The 17,992-nt window shown below is 50.1% G+C and overlaps 58 non-coding genes across 58 annotated transcripts; 50 read left to right on the top strand and 8 right to left on the bottom strand.

Moving 5' to 3' along the window:
• The first annotated feature begins 3,449 nt into the window (after positions 1-3,449).
• On the top strand, positions 3,450-3,521 carry trnap-ugg (transfer RNA proline (anticodon UGG)). The gene has a single exon. It is a non-coding gene; the product is annotated as a tRNA-Pro (tRNA).
• A 97-nt stretch (positions 3,522-3,618) lies between these two features.
• trnai-aau (transfer RNA isoleucine (anticodon AAU)) lies at positions 3,619-3,692 on the top strand. The gene has a single exon. It is a non-coding gene; the product is annotated as a tRNA-Ile (tRNA).
• Positions 3,693-3,788: 96 nt separating this feature from the next.
• trnaf-gaa (transfer RNA phenylalanine (anticodon GAA)) lies at positions 3,789-3,861 on the top strand. The gene has a single exon. It is a non-coding gene; the product is annotated as a tRNA-Phe (tRNA).
• Positions 3,862-3,997: 136 nt separating this feature from the next.
• Positions 3,998-4,069, top strand: trnaq-uug (transfer RNA glutamine (anticodon UUG)). The gene has a single exon. It is a non-coding gene; the product is annotated as a tRNA-Gln (tRNA).
• A 114-nt stretch (positions 4,070-4,183) lies between these two features.
• Positions 4,184-4,255, top strand: trnaq-cug (transfer RNA glutamine (anticodon CUG)). Its single transcript has one exon. It is a non-coding gene; the product is annotated as a tRNA-Gln (tRNA).
• A 154-nt stretch (positions 4,256-4,409) lies between these two features.
• Positions 4,410-4,482, bottom strand: trnaa-agc (transfer RNA alanine (anticodon AGC)). The gene has a single exon. It is a non-coding gene; the product is annotated as a tRNA-Ala (tRNA).
• A 529-nt stretch (positions 4,483-5,011) lies between these two features.
• Positions 5,012-5,083, top strand: trnap-ugg (transfer RNA proline (anticodon UGG)). Its single transcript has one exon. It is a non-coding gene; the product is annotated as a tRNA-Pro (tRNA).
• Positions 5,084-5,180: 97 nt separating this feature from the next.
• On the top strand, positions 5,181-5,254 carry trnai-aau (transfer RNA isoleucine (anticodon AAU)). The gene has a single exon. It is a non-coding gene; the product is annotated as a tRNA-Ile (tRNA).
• A 96-nt stretch (positions 5,255-5,350) lies between these two features.
• On the top strand, positions 5,351-5,423 carry trnaf-gaa (transfer RNA phenylalanine (anticodon GAA)). The gene has a single exon. It is a non-coding gene; the product is annotated as a tRNA-Phe (tRNA).
• Positions 5,424-5,559: 136 nt separating this feature from the next.
• On the top strand, positions 5,560-5,631 carry trnaq-uug (transfer RNA glutamine (anticodon UUG)). Its single transcript has one exon. It is a non-coding gene; the product is annotated as a tRNA-Gln (tRNA).
• Positions 5,632-5,745: 114 nt separating this feature from the next.
• On the top strand, positions 5,746-5,817 carry trnaq-cug (transfer RNA glutamine (anticodon CUG)). Its single transcript has one exon. It is a non-coding gene; the product is annotated as a tRNA-Gln (tRNA).
• Positions 5,818-5,971: 154 nt separating this feature from the next.
• Positions 5,972-6,044, bottom strand: trnaa-agc (transfer RNA alanine (anticodon AGC)). The gene has a single exon. It is a non-coding gene; the product is annotated as a tRNA-Ala (tRNA).
• Positions 6,045-6,573: 529 nt separating this feature from the next.
• On the top strand, positions 6,574-6,646 carry trnap-ugg (transfer RNA proline (anticodon UGG)). The gene has a single exon. It is a non-coding gene; the product is annotated as a tRNA-Pro (tRNA).
• A 97-nt stretch (positions 6,647-6,743) lies between these two features.
• Positions 6,744-6,817, top strand: trnai-aau (transfer RNA isoleucine (anticodon AAU)). Its single transcript has one exon. It is a non-coding gene; the product is annotated as a tRNA-Ile (tRNA).
• Positions 6,818-6,913: 96 nt separating this feature from the next.
• Positions 6,914-6,986, top strand: trnaf-gaa (transfer RNA phenylalanine (anticodon GAA)). The gene has a single exon. It is a non-coding gene; the product is annotated as a tRNA-Phe (tRNA).
• A 136-nt stretch (positions 6,987-7,122) lies between these two features.
• trnaq-uug (transfer RNA glutamine (anticodon UUG)) lies at positions 7,123-7,194 on the top strand. The gene has a single exon. It is a non-coding gene; the product is annotated as a tRNA-Gln (tRNA).
• A 114-nt stretch (positions 7,195-7,308) lies between these two features.
• On the top strand, positions 7,309-7,380 carry trnaq-cug (transfer RNA glutamine (anticodon CUG)). Its single transcript has one exon. It is a non-coding gene; the product is annotated as a tRNA-Gln (tRNA).
• Positions 7,381-7,534: 154 nt separating this feature from the next.
• trnaa-agc (transfer RNA alanine (anticodon AGC)) lies at positions 7,535-7,607 on the bottom strand. Its single transcript has one exon. It is a non-coding gene; the product is annotated as a tRNA-Ala (tRNA).
• Positions 7,608-8,132: 525 nt separating this feature from the next.
• On the top strand, positions 8,133-8,205 carry trnap-ugg (transfer RNA proline (anticodon UGG)). The gene has a single exon. It is a non-coding gene; the product is annotated as a tRNA-Pro (tRNA).
• A 97-nt stretch (positions 8,206-8,302) lies between these two features.
• On the top strand, positions 8,303-8,376 carry trnai-aau (transfer RNA isoleucine (anticodon AAU)). Its single transcript has one exon. It is a non-coding gene; the product is annotated as a tRNA-Ile (tRNA).
• A 96-nt stretch (positions 8,377-8,472) lies between these two features.
• trnaf-gaa (transfer RNA phenylalanine (anticodon GAA)) lies at positions 8,473-8,545 on the top strand. The gene has a single exon. It is a non-coding gene; the product is annotated as a tRNA-Phe (tRNA).
• Positions 8,546-8,681: 136 nt separating this feature from the next.
• On the top strand, positions 8,682-8,753 carry trnaq-uug (transfer RNA glutamine (anticodon UUG)). Its single transcript has one exon. It is a non-coding gene; the product is annotated as a tRNA-Gln (tRNA).
• Positions 8,754-8,867: 114 nt separating this feature from the next.
• Positions 8,868-8,939, top strand: trnaq-cug (transfer RNA glutamine (anticodon CUG)). The gene has a single exon. It is a non-coding gene; the product is annotated as a tRNA-Gln (tRNA).
• A 756-nt stretch (positions 8,940-9,695) lies between these two features.
• Positions 9,696-9,768, top strand: trnap-ugg (transfer RNA proline (anticodon UGG)). Its single transcript has one exon. It is a non-coding gene; the product is annotated as a tRNA-Pro (tRNA).
• Positions 9,769-9,865: 97 nt separating this feature from the next.
• trnai-aau (transfer RNA isoleucine (anticodon AAU)) lies at positions 9,866-9,939 on the top strand. Its single transcript has one exon. It is a non-coding gene; the product is annotated as a tRNA-Ile (tRNA).
• A 96-nt stretch (positions 9,940-10,035) lies between these two features.
• Positions 10,036-10,108, top strand: trnaf-gaa (transfer RNA phenylalanine (anticodon GAA)). Its single transcript has one exon. It is a non-coding gene; the product is annotated as a tRNA-Phe (tRNA).
• Positions 10,109-10,244: 136 nt separating this feature from the next.
• trnaq-uug (transfer RNA glutamine (anticodon UUG)) lies at positions 10,245-10,316 on the top strand. The gene has a single exon. It is a non-coding gene; the product is annotated as a tRNA-Gln (tRNA).
• Positions 10,317-10,430: 114 nt separating this feature from the next.
• Positions 10,431-10,502, top strand: trnaq-cug (transfer RNA glutamine (anticodon CUG)). Its single transcript has one exon. It is a non-coding gene; the product is annotated as a tRNA-Gln (tRNA).
• A 154-nt stretch (positions 10,503-10,656) lies between these two features.
• Positions 10,657-10,729, bottom strand: trnaa-agc (transfer RNA alanine (anticodon AGC)). Its single transcript has one exon. It is a non-coding gene; the product is annotated as a tRNA-Ala (tRNA).
• A 50-nt stretch (positions 10,730-10,779) lies between these two features.
• trnap-ugg (transfer RNA proline (anticodon UGG)) lies at positions 10,780-10,852 on the top strand. Its single transcript has one exon. It is a non-coding gene; the product is annotated as a tRNA-Pro (tRNA).
• A 97-nt stretch (positions 10,853-10,949) lies between these two features.
• On the top strand, positions 10,950-11,023 carry trnai-aau (transfer RNA isoleucine (anticodon AAU)). Its single transcript has one exon. It is a non-coding gene; the product is annotated as a tRNA-Ile (tRNA).
• Positions 11,024-11,119: 96 nt separating this feature from the next.
• Positions 11,120-11,192, top strand: trnaf-gaa (transfer RNA phenylalanine (anticodon GAA)). Its single transcript has one exon. It is a non-coding gene; the product is annotated as a tRNA-Phe (tRNA).
• Positions 11,193-11,328: 136 nt separating this feature from the next.
• On the top strand, positions 11,329-11,400 carry trnaq-uug (transfer RNA glutamine (anticodon UUG)). Its single transcript has one exon. It is a non-coding gene; the product is annotated as a tRNA-Gln (tRNA).
• Positions 11,401-11,514: 114 nt separating this feature from the next.
• On the top strand, positions 11,515-11,586 carry trnaq-cug (transfer RNA glutamine (anticodon CUG)). The gene has a single exon. It is a non-coding gene; the product is annotated as a tRNA-Gln (tRNA).
• A 154-nt stretch (positions 11,587-11,740) lies between these two features.
• trnaa-agc (transfer RNA alanine (anticodon AGC)) lies at positions 11,741-11,813 on the bottom strand. Its single transcript has one exon. It is a non-coding gene; the product is annotated as a tRNA-Ala (tRNA).
• Positions 11,814-12,342: 529 nt separating this feature from the next.
• trnap-ugg (transfer RNA proline (anticodon UGG)) lies at positions 12,343-12,415 on the top strand. Its single transcript has one exon. It is a non-coding gene; the product is annotated as a tRNA-Pro (tRNA).
• Positions 12,416-12,512: 97 nt separating this feature from the next.
• Positions 12,513-12,586, top strand: trnai-aau (transfer RNA isoleucine (anticodon AAU)). The gene has a single exon. It is a non-coding gene; the product is annotated as a tRNA-Ile (tRNA).
• Positions 12,587-12,682: 96 nt separating this feature from the next.
• On the top strand, positions 12,683-12,755 carry trnaf-gaa (transfer RNA phenylalanine (anticodon GAA)). The gene has a single exon. It is a non-coding gene; the product is annotated as a tRNA-Phe (tRNA).
• A 136-nt stretch (positions 12,756-12,891) lies between these two features.
• trnaq-uug (transfer RNA glutamine (anticodon UUG)) lies at positions 12,892-12,963 on the top strand. The gene has a single exon. It is a non-coding gene; the product is annotated as a tRNA-Gln (tRNA).
• A 114-nt stretch (positions 12,964-13,077) lies between these two features.
• Positions 13,078-13,149, top strand: trnaq-cug (transfer RNA glutamine (anticodon CUG)). Its single transcript has one exon. It is a non-coding gene; the product is annotated as a tRNA-Gln (tRNA).
• Positions 13,150-13,303: 154 nt separating this feature from the next.
• trnaa-agc (transfer RNA alanine (anticodon AGC)) lies at positions 13,304-13,376 on the bottom strand. Its single transcript has one exon. It is a non-coding gene; the product is annotated as a tRNA-Ala (tRNA).
• Positions 13,377-13,905: 529 nt separating this feature from the next.
• Positions 13,906-13,978, top strand: trnap-ugg (transfer RNA proline (anticodon UGG)). Its single transcript has one exon. It is a non-coding gene; the product is annotated as a tRNA-Pro (tRNA).
• Positions 13,979-14,075: 97 nt separating this feature from the next.
• trnai-aau (transfer RNA isoleucine (anticodon AAU)) lies at positions 14,076-14,149 on the top strand. The gene has a single exon. It is a non-coding gene; the product is annotated as a tRNA-Ile (tRNA).
• A 96-nt stretch (positions 14,150-14,245) lies between these two features.
• Positions 14,246-14,318, top strand: trnaf-gaa (transfer RNA phenylalanine (anticodon GAA)). Its single transcript has one exon. It is a non-coding gene; the product is annotated as a tRNA-Phe (tRNA).
• A 136-nt stretch (positions 14,319-14,454) lies between these two features.
• Positions 14,455-14,526, top strand: trnaq-uug (transfer RNA glutamine (anticodon UUG)). The gene has a single exon. It is a non-coding gene; the product is annotated as a tRNA-Gln (tRNA).
• A 114-nt stretch (positions 14,527-14,640) lies between these two features.
• Positions 14,641-14,712, top strand: trnaq-cug (transfer RNA glutamine (anticodon CUG)). Its single transcript has one exon. It is a non-coding gene; the product is annotated as a tRNA-Gln (tRNA).
• A 756-nt stretch (positions 14,713-15,468) lies between these two features.
• trnap-ugg (transfer RNA proline (anticodon UGG)) lies at positions 15,469-15,541 on the top strand. The gene has a single exon. It is a non-coding gene; the product is annotated as a tRNA-Pro (tRNA).
• A 97-nt stretch (positions 15,542-15,638) lies between these two features.
• trnai-aau (transfer RNA isoleucine (anticodon AAU)) lies at positions 15,639-15,712 on the top strand. Its single transcript has one exon. It is a non-coding gene; the product is annotated as a tRNA-Ile (tRNA).
• Positions 15,713-15,808: 96 nt separating this feature from the next.
• trnaf-gaa (transfer RNA phenylalanine (anticodon GAA)) lies at positions 15,809-15,881 on the top strand. Its single transcript has one exon. It is a non-coding gene; the product is annotated as a tRNA-Phe (tRNA).
• Positions 15,882-16,017: 136 nt separating this feature from the next.
• On the top strand, positions 16,018-16,089 carry trnaq-uug (transfer RNA glutamine (anticodon UUG)). Its single transcript has one exon. It is a non-coding gene; the product is annotated as a tRNA-Gln (tRNA).
• A 114-nt stretch (positions 16,090-16,203) lies between these two features.
• trnaq-cug (transfer RNA glutamine (anticodon CUG)) lies at positions 16,204-16,275 on the top strand. The gene has a single exon. It is a non-coding gene; the product is annotated as a tRNA-Gln (tRNA).
• A 154-nt stretch (positions 16,276-16,429) lies between these two features.
• trnaa-agc (transfer RNA alanine (anticodon AGC)) lies at positions 16,430-16,502 on the bottom strand. The gene has a single exon. It is a non-coding gene; the product is annotated as a tRNA-Ala (tRNA).
• Positions 16,503-16,552: 50 nt separating this feature from the next.
• Positions 16,553-16,625, top strand: trnap-ugg (transfer RNA proline (anticodon UGG)). Its single transcript has one exon. It is a non-coding gene; the product is annotated as a tRNA-Pro (tRNA).
• A 97-nt stretch (positions 16,626-16,722) lies between these two features.
• Positions 16,723-16,796, top strand: trnai-aau (transfer RNA isoleucine (anticodon AAU)). The gene has a single exon. It is a non-coding gene; the product is annotated as a tRNA-Ile (tRNA).
• A 96-nt stretch (positions 16,797-16,892) lies between these two features.
• trnaf-gaa (transfer RNA phenylalanine (anticodon GAA)) lies at positions 16,893-16,965 on the top strand. The gene has a single exon. It is a non-coding gene; the product is annotated as a tRNA-Phe (tRNA).
• Positions 16,966-17,101: 136 nt separating this feature from the next.
• trnaq-uug (transfer RNA glutamine (anticodon UUG)) lies at positions 17,102-17,173 on the top strand. The gene has a single exon. It is a non-coding gene; the product is annotated as a tRNA-Gln (tRNA).
• Positions 17,174-17,287: 114 nt separating this feature from the next.
• Positions 17,288-17,359, top strand: trnaq-cug (transfer RNA glutamine (anticodon CUG)). The gene has a single exon. It is a non-coding gene; the product is annotated as a tRNA-Gln (tRNA).
• Positions 17,360-17,513: 154 nt separating this feature from the next.
• trnaa-agc (transfer RNA alanine (anticodon AGC)) lies at positions 17,514-17,586 on the bottom strand. The gene has a single exon. It is a non-coding gene; the product is annotated as a tRNA-Ala (tRNA).
• Positions 17,587-17,992: the final 406 nt, after the last annotated feature.

Raw genomic sequence — 17,992 nt, 5'->3', positions numbered from 1 at the left:
AAAACACTGACTCCAGTGCTCCAGAACCCAGAGGAGGAAGACAGGCTGGTGGAGGCAGTTGATGACCAGGACCTGCAAGATGAGGGGTTTGACGAAGAGATCACGGAGGACATCACAGTTCCAGTGCTGTATGAGGATGACCCCTGCCGTGATCTTAAAAACAGCCCCTCATCTTTGCCTCTGCCTCAGTCCCCGGCATCACCGGCTGAGCCGTCCGCATCATCTGGCGGAGAAGGACAGCATCTTGCCCCTGCCCCTTCAGTGCTGTCACAGCCATCCGACACTGGAAGTAGTCTCTCCAACGAGGCTCAGGTAAAACACTTTATTTCAGGTAAAAAAGGGCTTTATTTAATTTCAATACCATTTTATTTCACTTATATTAATATTAATCTGCATTTACTAGGGAGCAGTCATTGGACCCGATGGCATCGCTGGGTGGGACAAGGTCCAGGACCTGGCTGGTTACCTAGTGGGTCTTCGTGAGGCTCCTTACCTCACTGACCTGCAGGTGACAGAGGTCATCCAGCTGTGGACAGCTCTCCCTGACTCTGACAAACAGCGGGTCAACTATCAGCCTCGACATCAGCCTCAGCTGACACATGGGCGCTTTAAAGCACCGAAGCGGACCGGAGTCACACCGGGTGTGGAGAGTGTTAAACGGTGTCTGATTGGACATCCTGGGGGTCCAGCACAGTGGCCCAACACCAGTCGCTTGGTTGAGGCAATTTGTATCAAGCTGTGTGCTTTACACAAGTCGCCGACCAAGAAGGCTGGAGTTTGCACCCCCAGGTGGTCTAAAATCCTCACCGATTACCACCACATCCGAGAGCTGGTGCTTAACTGTCGAAGGCTGATGGATGAAACCATGATCCAGCTGTTTGAGCTAAACCAGAAGACACTCATTCAGTGGTAAGCAAGGGACATTATTTGCTTCAAATTAAATGAATACTTCTTAAAACATATTTATAATACAAGTAATTTATTGTCAGGTTTCAGCGTCGGCAGAAGAATCAGGAAATGAGTGTCCTCGCTCAGGGACTGACTTCACCTGACCCAATTGCTGTGGCCGATGCGCAGCTTCCTCTGCCAAGGGAAAAATTGGATGAAGCGCCATCAACATCAGGGCCAAAACATCCATTTATCCTTCTGCCAAATCGGGAAGGACAGGCTCCGATCCTGCGGCCAGGTCGACGGCCCGCTGCTACCACCACCACACAGTGCCCCATTGCACCTGCCCCCACAGCATCAGGAGTTGTGCAGCCCATTTCAGCACCTGGGTCATTGTTTGGCACACTAGTCCTTAACCCGGACATGACTGTGTCAGTGGTGATCCCCTCTTCTGGTGCTTCAACATTGAGTGCAGGCCCAGCTCCACCTGCTCCTGCGTCTGATGCTCCTGTGTCCCGTTACACCCAGAGGAACAGGCGCCGACGGGCCCTGGAGGAGGAAAGCGGCGTCCACAAGAGAAAGTATGTGCGAGGGGTTACTTTTAACAGATGCAGCAAATGTGGGCAGCCCAAAACTAAAGAGTTCGGCCATAGTCGATATGGCAATGCCACATTTTGCCCGAGTGCCTCAAATGGAAAATCTTTCGATGAATGGTTGGCAGAACAGCGCCAGCTACATAAACCTCCTCAATAAAGACAATTTTTTCTGTATATATTTTGTTTACATGTGCCCACTCTTTCATACTGTTCGGTATCCTCCTCAATAAATAATTTATTTTCTGTATATATTTTGTATTTTACACGGGCCCACTCTTTCACATTTTCCGGTATCTTCCTTAATAAATATCTTTTACTGTATATATTTTGTTTTTATTACATGGGCCCACTCCTTCATATTGTCCTGTATACCCCTCAATAAATATAATAAATGTCTTTTTTTTGTATATATTTATATATATTACATGGGCTCACTTTTTCATATTGTCCTGTATACCCCTCAATACTGTATCCTCCTCAATAAATTATATCTTTTCTGTATACATTATGTGTATGTATATTATGTTCATTTAAATTAAATATTTTACATTTGAACATTTAAAGTGTCTTTTGATCAGATAAATTAAATCTGATAAATGATATCCATCAAATCATGTCCCACATATACAAAAAAAATATATAATAATCTTTGAGAAAACATTTTATTCATTAATTTAAACATAAACATGTAATATGCCTTTTAAAAATATTATAAACATGATTAACATAAAACATAAAATCAACTACTGAAACATTTTAATTCGTTTTATTTAACCATAAACATATATCATATACATATATGTTTATACATATTTACCAAACAATTATTTTCACAAAATAATAAATATCAGTCAACATATTGATATGTCTAGGGACCGATTTGTGGAAAAAGCAGGTGAGGATGGGGGCGTGTTTTAAGACGACGGAAACTGTCAACGTGACAATTCGCTCCAATCGGATCGCGTATTTAACCATAAACATGTAATATGCCTTTTAAAAATAACATACACAAATTAATAAATATCAATCAATATAATGTTATGTCTAGGGCGAGATTTGTAAAAAATAAAATAAAAATAAAAACAAGGTGGGATGGGGCGTGTTTTTAATACGACGTAAAGTGTCAACGTGATGATTCACTGTTTGGAATCAGTCCAACCGGATCAAGTTTCGCGATTCGCGAATCATTTGATTCAGAACGGGACTTCGACTCAGTCGCGCAGACCGCGGGTTCGAATCCAGCCCGCCGAGGGTGACGTGTTTCACATGTAACTAAAACTCATCCATACCGCATAAGAATATAGCCCGAATATTGTTGCAGGGGAAACTTGTCGGCACACTTGCGTTTTCGCGTCTTTTTCGCTTGCGAGGGGGGGCTCAAAGATTGGGCTCCTTCTTTTGCGCAGCGAGCGCTCTACCATTTGAGCTAATTCCCCTGGCTGCAGAAGGCAGAATCTTCTCCCTGTTAGGTCCACCACCATTATTGAATCCATTCAAAGGCCCACTTTCATTCCTTTGCCTTTGACCTTGTCTCGAGGTGTGTCATTTCTTCCATTGCAGTTAATTTTTTCTTTCTTTTGTTGTTGCTATTTGTCTTCTTTGCTTTTGGTTATTATGATCGCCGCCAACTTGTTTGTTTTTAGACTCATTTCTTCTAATGCTTGCTTGTTTCATTCAGTGTTTTTAATGTTGTTTTTTGGGCTTTCTTGTTGTTGTTGCTTTATTACAAACGATCCACTTGGCTTTCACAAGATTGTGATCCTGTATCAGAAGTGACTGTTGCGGTCAAGTAAGTCTGCACCCCTGAGGACCGTAACAGGGTGAGTAGAGCAGGGCAGAAACAAGTTTCTCAGAAATCGAGGTGCTTTTTGCCACAAGCGCAGACTTCCGGATGCTCCCTGCATTCAAAGCCACGTGAAGAGCGTCGCTCGAGGGCAGGCGGCGGTGCGCCAGCTGCGTGAGAGTGGCTCGTTGGTCTAGGGGTATGATTCTCGCTTTGGGTGCGAGAGGTCCCGGGTTCAAATCCCGGACGAGCCCGTGGTCAGGCTTGGTCCTGAAGCTTTTCTGCCTGCTAAGGGGCCCACGAGCAGTCAGCAAATTTTGGGGAAATTGGGCAGACGTCAGGCCGGAGCCAGGCCGGTTAGCTCAGTTGGTTAGAGCGTGGTGCTAATAACGCCAAGGTCGCGGGTTCGATCCCCGTACGGGCCAACGTCTTTTGTTCTCTGTTAGCTCGTCTCTGCTCTTCTCTCAAAGCGACGGGTGGTGTCACGTAAACCCCTGCAGACCAAACCCTAGGGGGATGTGGCCGAAATAGCTCAGTTGGGAGAGCGTTAGACTGAAGATCTAAAGGTCCCTGGTTCAATCCCGGGTTTCGGCAGATGCAGCTTTCTTTTGTCTTTTGGTCGAGAGTGGCCAGTGACCAAAACTCACTGGGATACAACCCCTCGCTCTGACTGGTTCCCCCTAGCCGCAACACTATCTACCTCCAGGTCAGCTGTCAAAGAGGCGCTCGTGGTTCCATGGTGTAACGGTTAGCACTCTGGACTTTGAATCCAGCGATCCGAGTTCAAATCTCGGTGGAACCTACGTGCCTTCTTGCGGCAGATAAAAACAAAAAAGGCTCAACTTTATTTTTGTTGCTGGTGAGCCGTAAGCGACTTCTTCTTTGCTTTCCTCTGAGCAGCGTCTTCTCTCGTCAAGGTTCCATGGTGTAATGGTTAGCACTCTGGACTCTGAATCCAGCGATCCGAGTTCAAATCTCGGTGGGACCTGCTTTTGCCACGAATGTGCGCAGGGCCCGTTCTGAGAAATCCTTTTGACAGCAGTGGGACCCAAAGGCTCACGCAACTGCGAGGGTACGTTTCGCACGGCAAAAAGCGCAGTCTGTCTCCTTGGGGACGTGCGCGTAAAAGGGCAGGAGCCCTTTGGAGAATGCGGGCATCGATCCCGCTACCTCTCGCATGCTAAGCGAGCGCTCTACCATTTGAGCTAATTCCCCTGGCCGCAGAAGGCAGAATCTTCTCCCTGTTAGGTCCACCACCATTATTGAATCCATTCAAAGGCCCACTTTCATTCCTTTGCCTTTGACCTTGTCTCGAGGTGTGTCATTTCTTCCATTGCAGTTAATTTTTTCTTTCTTTTGTTGTTGCTATTTGTCTTCTTTGCTTTTGGTTATTATGATCGCCGCCAACTTGTTTGTTTTTAGACTCATTTCTTCTAATGCTTGCTTGTTTCATTCAGTGTTTTTAATGTTGTTTTTTGGGCTTTCTTGTTGTTGTTGCTTTATTACAAACGATCCACTTGGCTTTCACAAGATTGTGATCCTGTATCAGAAGTGACTGTTGCGGTCAAGTAAGTCTGCACCCCTGAGGACCGTAACAGGGTGAGTAGAGCAGGGCAGAAACAAGTTTCTCAGAAATCGAGGTGCTTTTTGCCACAAGCGCAGACTTCCGGATGCTCCCTGCATTCAAAGCCACGTGAAGAGCGTCGCTCGAGGGCAGGCGGCGGTGCGCCAGCTGCGTGAGCGTGGCTCGTTGGTCTAGGGGTATGATTCTCGCTTTGGGTGCGAGAGGTCCCGAGTTCAAATCCCGGACGAGCCCGTGTTCAGGCTTGGTCCTGAAGCTTTTCTGCCTGCTAAGGGGCCCACGAGCAGTCAGCAAATTTTGGGGAAATTGGGCAGACGTCTGTCCGGAGCCAGGCCGGTTAGCTCAGTTGGTTAGAGCGTGGTGCTAATAACGCCAAGGTCGCGGGTTCGATCCCCGTACGGGCCAACGTCTTTTGTTCTCTGTTAGCTCGTCTCTGCTCTTCTCTCAAAGCGACGGGTGGTGTCACGTAAACCCCTGCAGACCAAACCCTAGGGGGATGTGGCCGAAATAGCTCAGTTGGGAGAGCGTTAGACTGAAGATCTAAAGGTCCCTGGTTCAATCCCGGGTTTCGGCAGATGCAGCTTTCTTTTGTCTTTTGGTCGAGGGTGGCCAGTGACCAAAACTCACTGGGATACAACCCCTCGCTCTGACTGGTTCCCCCTAGCCGCAACACTATCTACCTCCAGGTCAGCTGTCAAAGAGGCGCTCGTGGTTCCATGGTGTAACGGTTAGCACTCTGGACTTTGAATCCAGCGATCCGAGTTCAAATCTCGGTGGAACCTACGTGCCTTCTTGCGGCAGATAAAAACAAAAAAGGCTCAACTTTATTTTTGTTGCTGGTGAGCCGTAAGCGACTTCTTCTTTGCTTTCCTCTGAGCAGCGGCCTCTCTCGTCAAGGTTCCATGGTGTAATGGTTAGCACTCTGGACTCTGAATCCAGCGATCCGAGTTAAAATCTCGGTGGGACCTGCTTTTGCCACGAATGTGCGCAGGGCCCGTTCTGAGAAATCCTTTTGACAGCAGTGGGCCCCAAAGGCTCACGCAACTGCGAGGGTACGTTTCGCACCGCAAAAAGCGCAGTCTGTCTCCTTGGGGACGTGCTCGTAAAAGGTCAGGAGCCCTTTGGAGAATGCGGGCATCGATCCCGCTACCTCTCGCATGCTAAGCGAGCGCTCTACCATTTGAGCTAATTCCCCTGGCCGCAGAAGGCAGAATCTTCTCCCTGTTAGGTCCACCACCATTATTGAATCCATTCAAAGGCCCACTTTCATTCCTTTGCCTTTGACCTTGTCTCGAGGTGTGTCATTTCTTCCATTGCAGTTAATTTTTTCTTTCTTTTGTTGTTGCTATTTGTCTTCTTTGCTTTTGGTTATTATGATCGCCGCCAACTTGTTTGTTTTTAGACTCATTTCTTCTAATGCTTGCTTGTTTCATTCAGTGTTTTTAATGTTGTTTTTTGGGCTTTCTTGTTGTTGTTGCTTTATTACAAACGATCCACTTGGCTTTCACAAGATTGTGATCCTGTATCAGAAGTGACTGTTGCGGTCAAGTAAGTCTGCACCCCTGAGGACCGTAACAGGGTGAGTAGAGCAGGGCAGAAACACGTTTCTCAGAAATCGAGGTGCTTTTTGCCACAAGCGCAGACTTCCGGATGCTCCCTGCATTCAAAGCCACGTGAAGAGCGTCGCTCGAGGGCAGGCGGCGGTGCGCCAGCTGCGTGAGCGTGGCTCGTTGGTCTAGGGGTATGATTCTCGCTTTGGGTGCGAGAGGTCCCGGGTTCAAAATCCCGGACGAGCCCGTGGTCAGGCTTGGTCCTGAAGCTTTTCTGCCTGCTAAGGGGCCCACGAGCAGTCAGTAAATTTTGGGGAAATTGGGCAGACGTCTGGCCGGAGCCAGGCCGGTTAGCTCAGTTGGTTAGAGCGTGGTGCTAATAACGCCAAGGTCGCGGGTTCGATCCCCGTACGGGCCAACGTCTTTTGTTCTCTGTTAGCTCGTCTCTGCTCTTCTCTCAAAGCGACGGGTGGTGTCACGTAAACCCCTGCAGACCAAACCCTAGGGGGATGTGGCCGAAATAGCTCAGTTGGGAGAGCGTTAGACTGAAGATCTAAAGGTCCCTGCTTCAATCCCGGGTTTCGGCAGATGCAGCTTTCTTTTGTCTTTTGGTCGAGGGTGGCCAGTGACCAAAACTCACTGGGATACAACCCCTCGCTCTGACTGGTTCCCCCTAGCCGCAACACTATCTACCTCCAGGTCAGCTGTCAAAGAGGCGCTCGTGGTTCCATGGTGTAACGGTTAGCACTCTGGACTTTGAATCCAGCGATCCGAGTTCAAATCTCGGTGGAACCTACGTGCCTTCTTGCGGCAGATAAAAACAAAAAAGGCTCAACTTTATTTTTGTTGCTGGTGAGCCGTAAGCGACTTCTTCTTTGCTTTCCTCTGAGCAGCGGCCTCTCTCGTCAAGGTTCCATGGTGTAATGGTTAGCACTCTGGACTCTGAATCCAGCGATCCGAGTTCAAATCTCGGTGGGACCTGCTTTTGCCACGAATGTGCGCAGGGCCCGTTCTGAGAAATCCTTTTGACAGCAGTGGGACCCAAAGGCTCACGCAACTGCGAGGGTACGTTTCGCACCGCAAAAAGCGCAGTCTGTCTCCTTGGGGACGTGCGCGTAAAAGGGCAGGAGCCCTTTGGAGAATGCGGGTATCGATCCCGCTACCTCTCGCATGCTAAGCGAGCACTCTACCATTTGAGCTAATTCCCCTGGCCACAGCAGAATCTTCTCCCTGTTAGGTCCACCACCATTATTGAATCCATTCAAAGGCCCACTTTCATTCCTTTGCCTTTGACCTTGTCTCGAGGTGTGTCATTTCTTCCATTGCAGTTAATTTTTTCTTTCTTTTGTTGTTGCTATTTGTCTTCTTTGCTTTTGGTTATTATGATCGCCGCCAACTTGTTTGTTTTTAGACTCATTTCTTCTAATGCTTGCTTGTTTCATTCAGTGTTTTTAATGTTGTTTTTTGGGCTTTCTTGTTGTTGTTGCTTTATTACAAACGATCCACTTGGCTTTCACAAGATTGTGATCCTGTATCAGAAGTGACTGTTGCGGTCAAGTAAGTCTGCACCCCTGAGGACCGTAACAGGGTGAGTAGAGCAGGGCAGAAACACGTTTCTCAGAAATCGAGGTGCTTTTTGCCACAAGCGCAGACTTCCGGATGCTCCCTGCATTCAAAGCCACGTGAAGAGCGTCGCTCGAGGGCAGGCGGCGGTGCGCCAGCTGCGTGAGCGTGGCTCGTTGGTCTAGGGGTATGATTCTCGCTTTGGGTGCGAGAGGTCCCGGGTTCAAAATCCCGGACGAGCCCGTGGTCAGGCTTGGTCCTGAAGCTTTTCTGCCTGCTAAGGGGCCCACGAGCAGTCAGCAAATTTTGGGGAAATTGGGCAGACGTCTGGCCGGAGCCAGGCCGGTTAGCTCAGTTGGTTAGAGCGTGGTGCTAATAACGCCAAGGTCGCGGGTTCGATCCCCGTACGGGCCAACGTCTTTTGTTCTCTGTTAGCTCGTCTCTGCTCTTCTCTCAAAGCGACGGGTGGTGTCACGTAAACCCCTGCAGACCAAACCCTAGGGGGATGTGGCCGAAATAGCTCATTTGGGAGAGCGTTAGACTGAAGATCTAAAGGTCCCTGGTTCAATCCCGGGTTTCGGCAGATGCAGCTTTCTTTTGTCTTTTGGTCGAGGGTGGCCAGTGACCAAAACTCACTGGGATACAACCCCTCGCTCTGACTGGTTCCCCCTAGCCGCAACACTATCTACCTCCAGGTCAGCTGTCAAAGAGGCGCTCGTGGTTCCATGGTGTAACGGTTAGCACTCTGGACTTTGAATCCAGCGATCCGAGTTCAAATCTCGGTGGAACCTACGTGCCTTCTTGCGGCAGATAAAAACAAAAAAGGCTCAACTTTATTTTTGTTGCTGGTGAGCCGTAAGCGACTTCTTCTTTGCTTTCCTCTGAGCAGCGGCCTCTCTCGTCAAGGTTCCATGGTGTAATGGTTAGCACTCTGGACTCTGAATCCAGCGATCCGAGTTAAAATCTCGGTGGGACCTGCTTTTGCCACGAATGTGCGCAGGGCCCGTTCTGAGAAATCCTTTTGACAGCAGTGGGCCCCAAAGGCTCACGCAACTGCGAGGGTCCGTTTCGCACCGCAAAAAGCGCAGTCTGTCTCCTTGGGGACGTGCGCGTAAAAGGGCAGGAGCCCTTTGGAGAATGCGGACATCGATCCCGCTACCTCTCGCATGCTAAGCGAGCGCTCTACCATTTGAGCTAATTCCCCTGGCCGCAGAAGGCAGAATCTTCTCCCTGTTAGGTCCACCACCATTATTGAATCCATTCAAAGGCCCACTTTCATTCCTTTGCCTTTGACCTTGTCTCGAGGTGTGTCATTTCTTCCATTGCAGTTAATTTTTTCTTTCTTTTGTTGTTGCTATTTGTCTTCTTTGCTTTTGGTTATTATGATCGCCGCCAACTTGTTTGTTTTTAGACTCATTTCTTCTAATGCTTGCTTGTTTCATTCAGTGTTTTTAATGTTGTTTTTTGGGCTTTCTTGTTGTTGTTGCTTTATTACAAACGATCCACTTGGCTTTCACAAGATTGTGATCCTGTATCAGAAGTGACTGTTGCGGTCAAGTAAGTCTGCACCCCTGAGGACCGTAACAGGGTGAGTAGAGCAGGGCAGAAACAAGTTTCTCAGAAATCGAGGTGCTTTTTGCCACAAGCGCAGACTTCCGGATGCTCCCTGCATTCAAAGCCACGTGAAGAGCGTCGCTCGAGGGCAGGCGGCGGTGCGCCAGCTGCGTGAGCGTGGCTCGTTGGTCTAGGGGTATGATTCTCGCTTTGGGTGCGAGAGGTCCCGGGTTCAAAATCCCGGACGAGCCCGTGGTCAGGCTTGGTCCTGAAGCTTTTCTGCCTGCTAAGGGGCCCACGAGCAGTCAGCAAATTTTGGGGAAATTGGGCAGACGTCTGGCCGGAGCCAGGCCGGTTAGCTCAGTTGGTTAGAGCGTGGTGCTAATAACGCCAAGGTCGCGGGTTCGATCCCCGTACGGGCCAACGTCTTTTGTTCTCTGTTAGCTCGTCTCTGCTCTTCTCTCAAAGCGACGGGTGGTGTCACGTAAACCCCTGCAGACCAAACCCTAGGGGGATGTGGCCGAAATAGCTCAGTTGGGAGAGCGTTAGACTGAAGATCTAAAGGTCCCTGGTTCAATCCCGGGTTTCGGCAGATGCAGCTTTCTTTTGTCTTTTGGTCGAGGGTGGCCAGTGACCAAAACTCACTGGGATACAACCCCTCGCTCTGACTGGTTCCCCCTAGCCGCAACACTATCTACCTCCAGGTCAGCTGTCAAAGAGGCGCTCGTGGTTCCATGGTGTAACGGTTAGCACTCTGGACTTTGAATCCAGCGATCCGAGTTCAAATCTCGGTGGAACCTACGTGCCTTCTTGCGGCAGATAAAAACAAAAAAGGCTCAACTTTATTTTTGTTGCTGGTGAGCCGTAAACGACTTCTTCTTTGCTTTCCTCTGAGCAGCGGCCTTTCTCGTCAAGGTTCCATGGTGTAATGATTAGCACTCTGGACTCTGAATCCAGCGATCCGAGTTCAAATCTCGGTGGGACCTGCTTTTGCCACGAATGTGCGCAGGGCCCGTTCTGAGAAATCCTTTTGACAGCAGTGGGCCCCAAAGGCTCACGCAACTGCGAGGGTACGTTTCGCACCGCAAAAAGCGCAGTCTGTCTCCTTGGGGACGTGCTCGTAAAAGGTCAGGAGCCCTTTGGAGAATGCGGGCATCGATCCCGCTACCTCTCGCATGCTAAGCGAGCGCTCTACCATTTGAGCTAATTCCCCTGGCCGCAGAAGGCAGAATCTTCTCCCTGTTTTGCCAGCTGCGTGAGCGTGGCTCGTTGGTCTAGGGGTATGATTCTCGCTTTGGGTGCGAGAGGTCCCGGGTTCAAAATCCCGGACGAGCCCGTGGTCAGGCTTGGTCCTGAAGCTTTTCTGCCTGCTAAGGGGCCCACGAGCAGTCAGTAAATTTTGGGGAAATTGGGCAGACGTCTGGCCGGAGCCAGGCCGGTTAGCTCAGTTGGTTAGAGCGTGGTGCTAATAACGCCAAGGTCGCGGGTTCGATCCCCGTACGGGCCAACGTCTTTTGTTCTCTGTTAGCTCGTCTCTGCTCTTCTCTCAAAGCGACGGGTGGTGTCACGTAAACCCCTGCAGACCAAACCCTAGGGGGATGTGGCCGAAATAGCTCAGTTGGGAGAGCGTTAGACTGAAGATCTAAAGGTCCTTGGTTCAATTCCGGGTTTCGGCAGATGCAGCTTTCTTTTGTCTTTTGGTCGAGGGTGGCCAGTGACCAAAACTCACTGGGATACAACCCCTCGCTCTGACTGGTTCCCCCTAGCCGCAACACTATCTACCTCCAGGTCAGCTGTCAAAGAGGCGCTCGTGGTTCCATGGTGTAACGGTTAGCACTCTGGACTTTGAATCCAGCGATCCGAGTTCAAATCTCGGTGGAACCTACGTGCCTTCTTGCGGCAGATAAAAACAAAAAAGGCTCAACTTTATTTTTGTTGCTGGTGAGCCGTAAGCGACTTCTTCTTTGCTTTCCTCTGAGCAGCGGCCTCTCTCGTCAAGGTTCCATGGTGTAATGATTAGCACTCTGGACTCTGAATCCAGCGATCCGAGTTCAAATCTCGGTGGGACCTGCTTTTGCCACGAATGTGCGCAGGGCCCGTTCTGAGAAATCCTTTTGACAGCAGTGGGCCCCAAAGGCTCACGCAACTGCGAGGGTACGTTTCGCACCGCAAAAAGCGCAGTCTGTCTCCTTGGGGACGTGCTCGTAAAAGGTCAGGAGCCCTTTGGAGAATGCGGGCATCGATCCCGCTACCTCTCGCATGCTAAGCGAGCGCTCTACCATTTGAGCTAATTCCCCTGGCCGCAGAAGGCAGAATCTTCTCCCTGTTAGGTCCACCACCATTATTGAATCCATTCAAAGGCCCACTTTCATTCCTTTGCCTTTGACCTTGTCTCGAGGTGTGTCATTTCTTCCATTGCAGTTAATTTTTTCTTTCTTTTGTTGTTGCTATTTGTCTTCTTTGCTTTTGGTTATTATGATCGCCGCCAACTTGTTTGTTTTTAGACTCATTTCTTCTAATGCTTGCTTGTTTCATTCAGTGTTTTTAATGTTGTTTTTTGGGCTTTCTTGTTGTTGTTGCTTTATTACAAACGATCCACTTGGCTTTCACAAGATTGTGATCCTGTATCAGAAGTGACTGTTGCGGTCAAGTAAGTCTGCACCCCTGAGGACCGTAACAGGGTGAGTAGAGCAGGGCAGAAACACGTTTCTCAGAAATCGAGGTGCTTTTTGCCACAAGCGCAGACTTCCGGATGCTCCCTGCATTCAAAGCCACGTGAAGAGCGTCGCTCGAGGGCAGGCGGCGGTGCGCCAGCTGCGTGAGCGTGGCTCGTTGGTCTAGGGGTATGATTCTCGCTTTGGGTGCGAGAGGTCCCGGGTTCAAAATCCCGGACGAGCCCATGGTCAGGCTTGGTCCTGAAGCTTTTCTGCCTGCTAAGGGGCCCACGAGCAGTCAGTAAATTTTGGGGAAATTGGGCAGACGTCTGGCCGGAGCCAGGCCGGTTAGCTCAGTTGGTTAGAGCGTGGTGCTAATAACGCCAAGGTCGCGGGTTCGATCCCCGTACGGGCCAACGTCTTTTGTTCTCTGTTAGCTCGTCTCTGCTCTTCTCTCAAAGCGACGGGTGGTGTCACGTAAACCCCTGCAGACCAAACCCTAGGGGGATGTGGCCGAAATAGCTCAGTTGGGAGAGCGTTAGACTGAAGATCTAAAGGTCCTTGGTTCAATTCCGGGTTTCGGCAGATGCAGCTTTCTTTTGTCTTTTGGTCGAGGGTGGCCAGTGACCAAAACTCACTGGGATACAACCCCTCGCTCTGACTGGTTCCCCCTAGCCGCAACACTATCTACCTCCAGGTCAGCTGTCAAAGCGGCGCTCGTGGTTCCATGGTGTAACGGTTAGCACTCTGGACTTTGAATCCAGCGATCCGAGTTCAAATCTCGGTGGAACCTACGTGCCTTCTTGCGGCAGATAAAAACAAAAAAGGCTCAACTTTATTTTTGTTGCTGGTGAGCCGTAAGCGACTTCTTCTTTGCTTTCCTCTGAGCAGCGGCCTCTCTCGTCAAGGTTCCATGGTGTAATGATTAGCACTCTGGACTCTGAATCCAGCGATCCGAGTTCAAATCTCGGTGGGACCTGCTTTTGCCACGAATGTGCGCAGGGCCCGTTCTGAGAAATCCTTTTGACAGCAGTGGGCCCCAAAGGCTCACGCAACTGCGAGGGTACGTTTCGCACCGCAAAAAGCGCAGTCTGTCTCCTTGGGGACGTGCTCGTAAAAGGTCAGGAGCCCTTTGGAGAATGCGGGCATCGATCCCGCTACCTCTCGCATGCTAAGCGAGCGCTCTACCATTTGAGCTAATTCCCCTGGCCGCAGAAGGCAGAATCTTCTCCCTGTTAGGTCCACCACCATTATTGAATCCATTCAAAGGCCCACTTTCATTCCTTTGCCTTTGACCTTGTCTCGAGGTGTGTCATTTCTTCCATTGCAGTTAATTTTTTCTTTCTTTTGTTGTTGCTATTTGTCTTCTTTGCTTTTGGTTATTATGATCGCCGCCAACTTGTTTGTTTTTAGACTCATTTCTTCTAATGCTTGCTTGTTTCATTCAGTGTTTTTAATGTTGTTTTTTGGGCTTTCTTGTTGTTGTTGCTTTATTACAAACGATCCACTTGGCTTTCACAAGATTGTGATCCTGTATCAGAAGTGACTGTTGCGGTCAAGTAAGTCTGCACCCCTGAGGACCGTAACAGGGTGAGTAGAGCAGGGCAGAAACACGTTTCTCAGAAATCGAGGTGCTTTTTGCCACAAGCGCAGACTTCCGGATGCTCCCTGCATTCAAAGCCACGTGAAGAGCGTCGCTCGAGGGCAGGCGGCGGTGCGCCAGCTGCGTGAGCGTGGCTCGTTGGTCTAGGGGTATGATTCTCGCTTTGGGTGCGAGAGGTCCCGGGTTCAAAATCCCGGACGAGCCCGTGGTCAGGCTTGGTCCTGAAGCTTTTCTGCCTGCTAAGGGGCCCACGAGCAGTCAGCAAATTTTGGGGAAATTGGGCAGACGTCTGGCCGGAGCCAGGCCGGTTAGCTCAGTTGGTTAGAGCGTGGTGCTAATAACGCCAAGGTCGCGGGTTCGATCCCCGTACGGGCCAACGTCTTTTGTTCTCTGTTAGCTCGTCTCTGCTCTTCTCTCAAAGCGACGGGTGGTGTCACGTAAACCCCTGCAGACCAAACCCTAGGGGGATGTGGCCGAAATAGCTCATTTGGGAGAGCGTTAGACTGAAGATCTAAAGGTCCCTGGTTCAATCCCGGGTTTCGGCAGATGCAGCTTTCTTTTGTCTTTTGGTCGAGGGTGGCCAGTGACCAAAACTCACTGGGATACAACCCCTCGCTCTGACTGGTTCCCCCTAGCCGCAACACTATCTACCTCCAGGTCAGCTGTCAAAGAGGCGCTCGTGGTTCCATGGTGTAACGGTTAGCACTCTGGACTTTGAATCCAGCGATCCGAGTTCAAATCTCGGTGGAACCTACGTGCCTTCTTGCGGCAGATAAAAACAAAAAAGGCTCAACTTTATTTTTGTTGCTGGTGAGCCGTAAGCGACTTCTTCTTTGCTTTCCTCTGAGCAGCGGCCTCTCTCGTCAAGGTTCCATGGTGTAATGGTTAGCACTCTGGACTCTGAATCCAGCGATCCGAGTTCAAATCTCGGTGGGACCTGCTTTTGCCACGAATGTGCGCAGGGCCCGTTCTGAGAAATCCTTTTGACAGCAGTGGGCCCCAAAGGCTCACGCAACTGCGAGGGTCCGTTTCGCACCGCAAAAAGCGCAGTCTGTCTCCTTGGGGACGTGCGCGTAAAAGGGCAGGAGCCCTTTGGAGAATGCGGACATCGATCCCGCTACCTCTCGCATGCTAAGCGAGCGCTCTACCATTTGAGCTAATTCCCCTGGCCGCAGAAGGCAGAATCTTCTCCCTGTTAGGTCCACCACCATTATTGAATCCATTCAAAGGCCCACTTTCATTCCTTTGCCTTTGACCTTGTCTCGAGGTGTGTCATTTCTTCCATTGCAGTTAATTTTTTCTTTCTTTTGTTGTTGCTATTTGTCTTCTTTGCTTTTGGTTATTATGATCGCCGCCAACTTGTTTGTTTTTAGACTCATTTCTTCTAATGCTTGCTTGTTTCATTCAGTGTTTTTAATGTTGTTTTTTGGGCTTTCTTGTTGTTGTTGCTTTATTACAAACGATCCACTTGGCTTTCACAAGATTGTGATCCTGTATCAGAAGTGACTGTTGCGGTCAAGTAAGTCTGCACCCCTGAGGACCGTAACAGGGTGAGTAGAGCAGGGCAGAAACAAGTTTCTCAGAAATCGAGGTGCTTTTTGCCACAAGCGCAGACTTCCGGATGCTCCCTGCATTCAAAGCCACGTGAAGAGCGTCGCTCGAGGGCAGGCGGCGGTGCGCCAGCTGCGTGAGCGTGGCTCGTTGGTCTAGGGGTATGATTCTCGCTTTGGGTGCGAGAGGTCCCGGGTTCAAAATCCCGGACGAGCCCGTGGTCAGGCTTGGTCCTGAAGCTTTTCTGCCTGCTAAGGGGCCCACGAGCAGTCAGCAAATTTTGGGGAAATTGGGCAGACGTCTGGCCGGAGCCAGGCCGGTTAGCTCAGTTGGTTAGAGCGTGGTGCTAATAACGCCAAGGTCGCGGGTTCGATCCCCGTACGGGCCAACGTCTTTTGTTCTCTGTTAGCTCGTCTCTGCTCTTCTCTCAAAGCGACGGGTGGTGTCACGTAAACCCCTGCAGACCAAACCCTAGGGGGATGTGGCCGAAATAGCTCAGTTGGGAGAGCGTTAGACTGAAGATCTAAAGGTCCCTGGTTCAATCCCGGGTTTCGGCAGATGCAGCTTTCTTTTGTCTTTTGGTCGAGGGTGGCCAGTGACCAAAACTCACTGGGATACAACCCCTCGCTCTGACTGGTTCCCCCTAGCCGCAACACTATCTACCTCCAGGTCAGCTGTCAAAGAGGCGCTCGTGGTTCCATGGTGTAACGGTTAGCACTCTGGACTTTGAATCCAGCGATCCGAGTTCAAATCTCGGTGGAACCTACGTGCCTTCTTGCGGCAGATAAAAACAAAAAAGGCTCAACTTTATTTTTGTTGCTGGTGAGCCGTAAGCGACTTCTTCTTTGCTTTCCTCTGAGCAGCGGCCTTTCTCGTCAAGGTTCCATGGTGTAATGATTAGCACTCTGGACTCTGAATCCAGCGATCCGAGTTCAAATCTCGGTGGGACCTGCTTTTGCCACGAATGTGCGCAGGGCCCGTTCTGAGAAATCCTTTTGACAGCAGTGGGCCCCAAAGGCTCACGCAACTGCGAGGGTACGTTTCGCACCGCAAAAAGCGCAGTCTGTCTCCTTGGGGACGTGCTCGTAAAAGGTCAGGAGCCCTTTGGAGAATGCGGGCATCGATCCCGCTACCTCTCGCATGCTAAGCGAGCGCTCTACCATTTGAGCTAATTCCCCTGGCCGCAGAAGGCAGAATCTTCTCCCTGTTTTGCCAGCTGCGTGAGCGTGGCTCGTTGGTCTAGGGGTATGATTCTCGCTTTGGGTGCGAGAGGTCCCGGGTTCAAAATCCCGGACGAGCCCGTGGTCAGGCTTGGTCCTGAAGCTTTTCTGCCTGCTAAGGGGCCCACGAGCAGTCAGTAAATTTTGGGGAAATTGGGCAGACGTCTGGCCGGAGCCAGGCCGGTTAGCTCAGTTGGTTAGAGCGTGGTGCTAATAACGCCAAGGTCGCGGGTTCGATCCCCGTACGGGCCAACGTCTTTTGTTCTCTGTTAGCTCGTCTCTGCTCTTCTCTCAAAGCGACGGGTGGTGTCACGTAAACCCCTGCAGACCAAACCCTAGGGGGATGTGGCCGAAATAGCTCAGTTGGGAGAGCGTTAGACTGAAGATCTAAAGGTCCTTGGTTCAATTCCGGGTTTCGGCAGATGCAGCTTTCTTTTGTCTTTTGGTCGAGGGTGGCCAGTGACCAAAACTCACTGGGATACAACCCCTCGCTCTGACTGGTTCCCCCTAGCCGCAACACTATCTACCTCCAGGTCAGCTGTCAAAGAGGCGCTCGTGGTTCCATGGTGTAACGGTTAGCACTCTGGACTTTGAATCCAGCGATCCGAGTTCAAATCTCGGTGGAACCTACGTGCCTTCTTGCGGCAGATAATAACAAAAAAGGCTCAACTTTATTTTTGTTGCTGGTGAGCCGTAAGCGACTTCTTCTTTGCTTTCCTCTGAGCAGCGGCCTCTCTCGTCAAGGTTCCATGGTGTAATGATTAGCACTCTGGACTCTGAATCCAGCGATCCGAGTTCAAATCTCGGTGGGACCTGCTTTTGCCACGAATGTGCGCAGGGCCCGTTCTGAGAAATCCTTTTGACAGCAGTGGGCCCCAAAGGCTCACGCAACTGCGAGGGTACGTTTCGCACCGCAAAAAGCGCAGTCTGTCTCCTTGGGGACGTGCTCGTAAAAGGTCAGGAGCCCTTTGGAGAATGCGGGCATCGATCCCGCTACCTCTCGCATGCTAAGCGAGCGCTCTACCATTTGAGCTAATTCCCCTGGCCGCAGAAGGCAGAATCTTCTCCCTGTTAGGTCCACCACCATTATTGAATCCATTCAAAGGCCCACTTTCATTCCTTTGCCTTTGACCTTGTCTCGAGGTGTGTCATTTCTTCCATTGCAGTTAATTTTTTCTTTCTTTTGTTGTTGCTATTTGTCTTCTTTGCTTTTGGTTATTATGATCGCCGCCAACTTGTTTGTTTTTAGACTCATTTCTTCTAATGCTTGCTTGTTTCATTCAGTGTTTTTAATGTTGTTTTTTGGGCTTTCTTGTTGTTGTTGCTTTATTACAAACGATCCACTTGGCTTTCACAAGATTGTGATCCTGTATCAGAAGTGACTGTTGCGGTCAAGTAAGTCTGCACCCCTGAGGACCGTAACAGGGTGAGTAGAGCAGGGCAGAAAC

Source organism: Garra rufa, unplaced genomic scaffold (assembly GCF_049309525.1).
Source record: "Garra rufa unplaced genomic scaffold, GarRuf1.0 hap1_unplaced_169, whole genome shotgun sequence".
NCBI classification, from domain to species: domain Eukaryota; kingdom Metazoa; phylum Chordata; class Actinopteri; order Cypriniformes; family Cyprinidae; genus Garra; species Garra rufa.
Note: the sequence above shows the minus strand (reverse complement) of the source record. Positions and strands in the feature narration are given on the sequence as shown.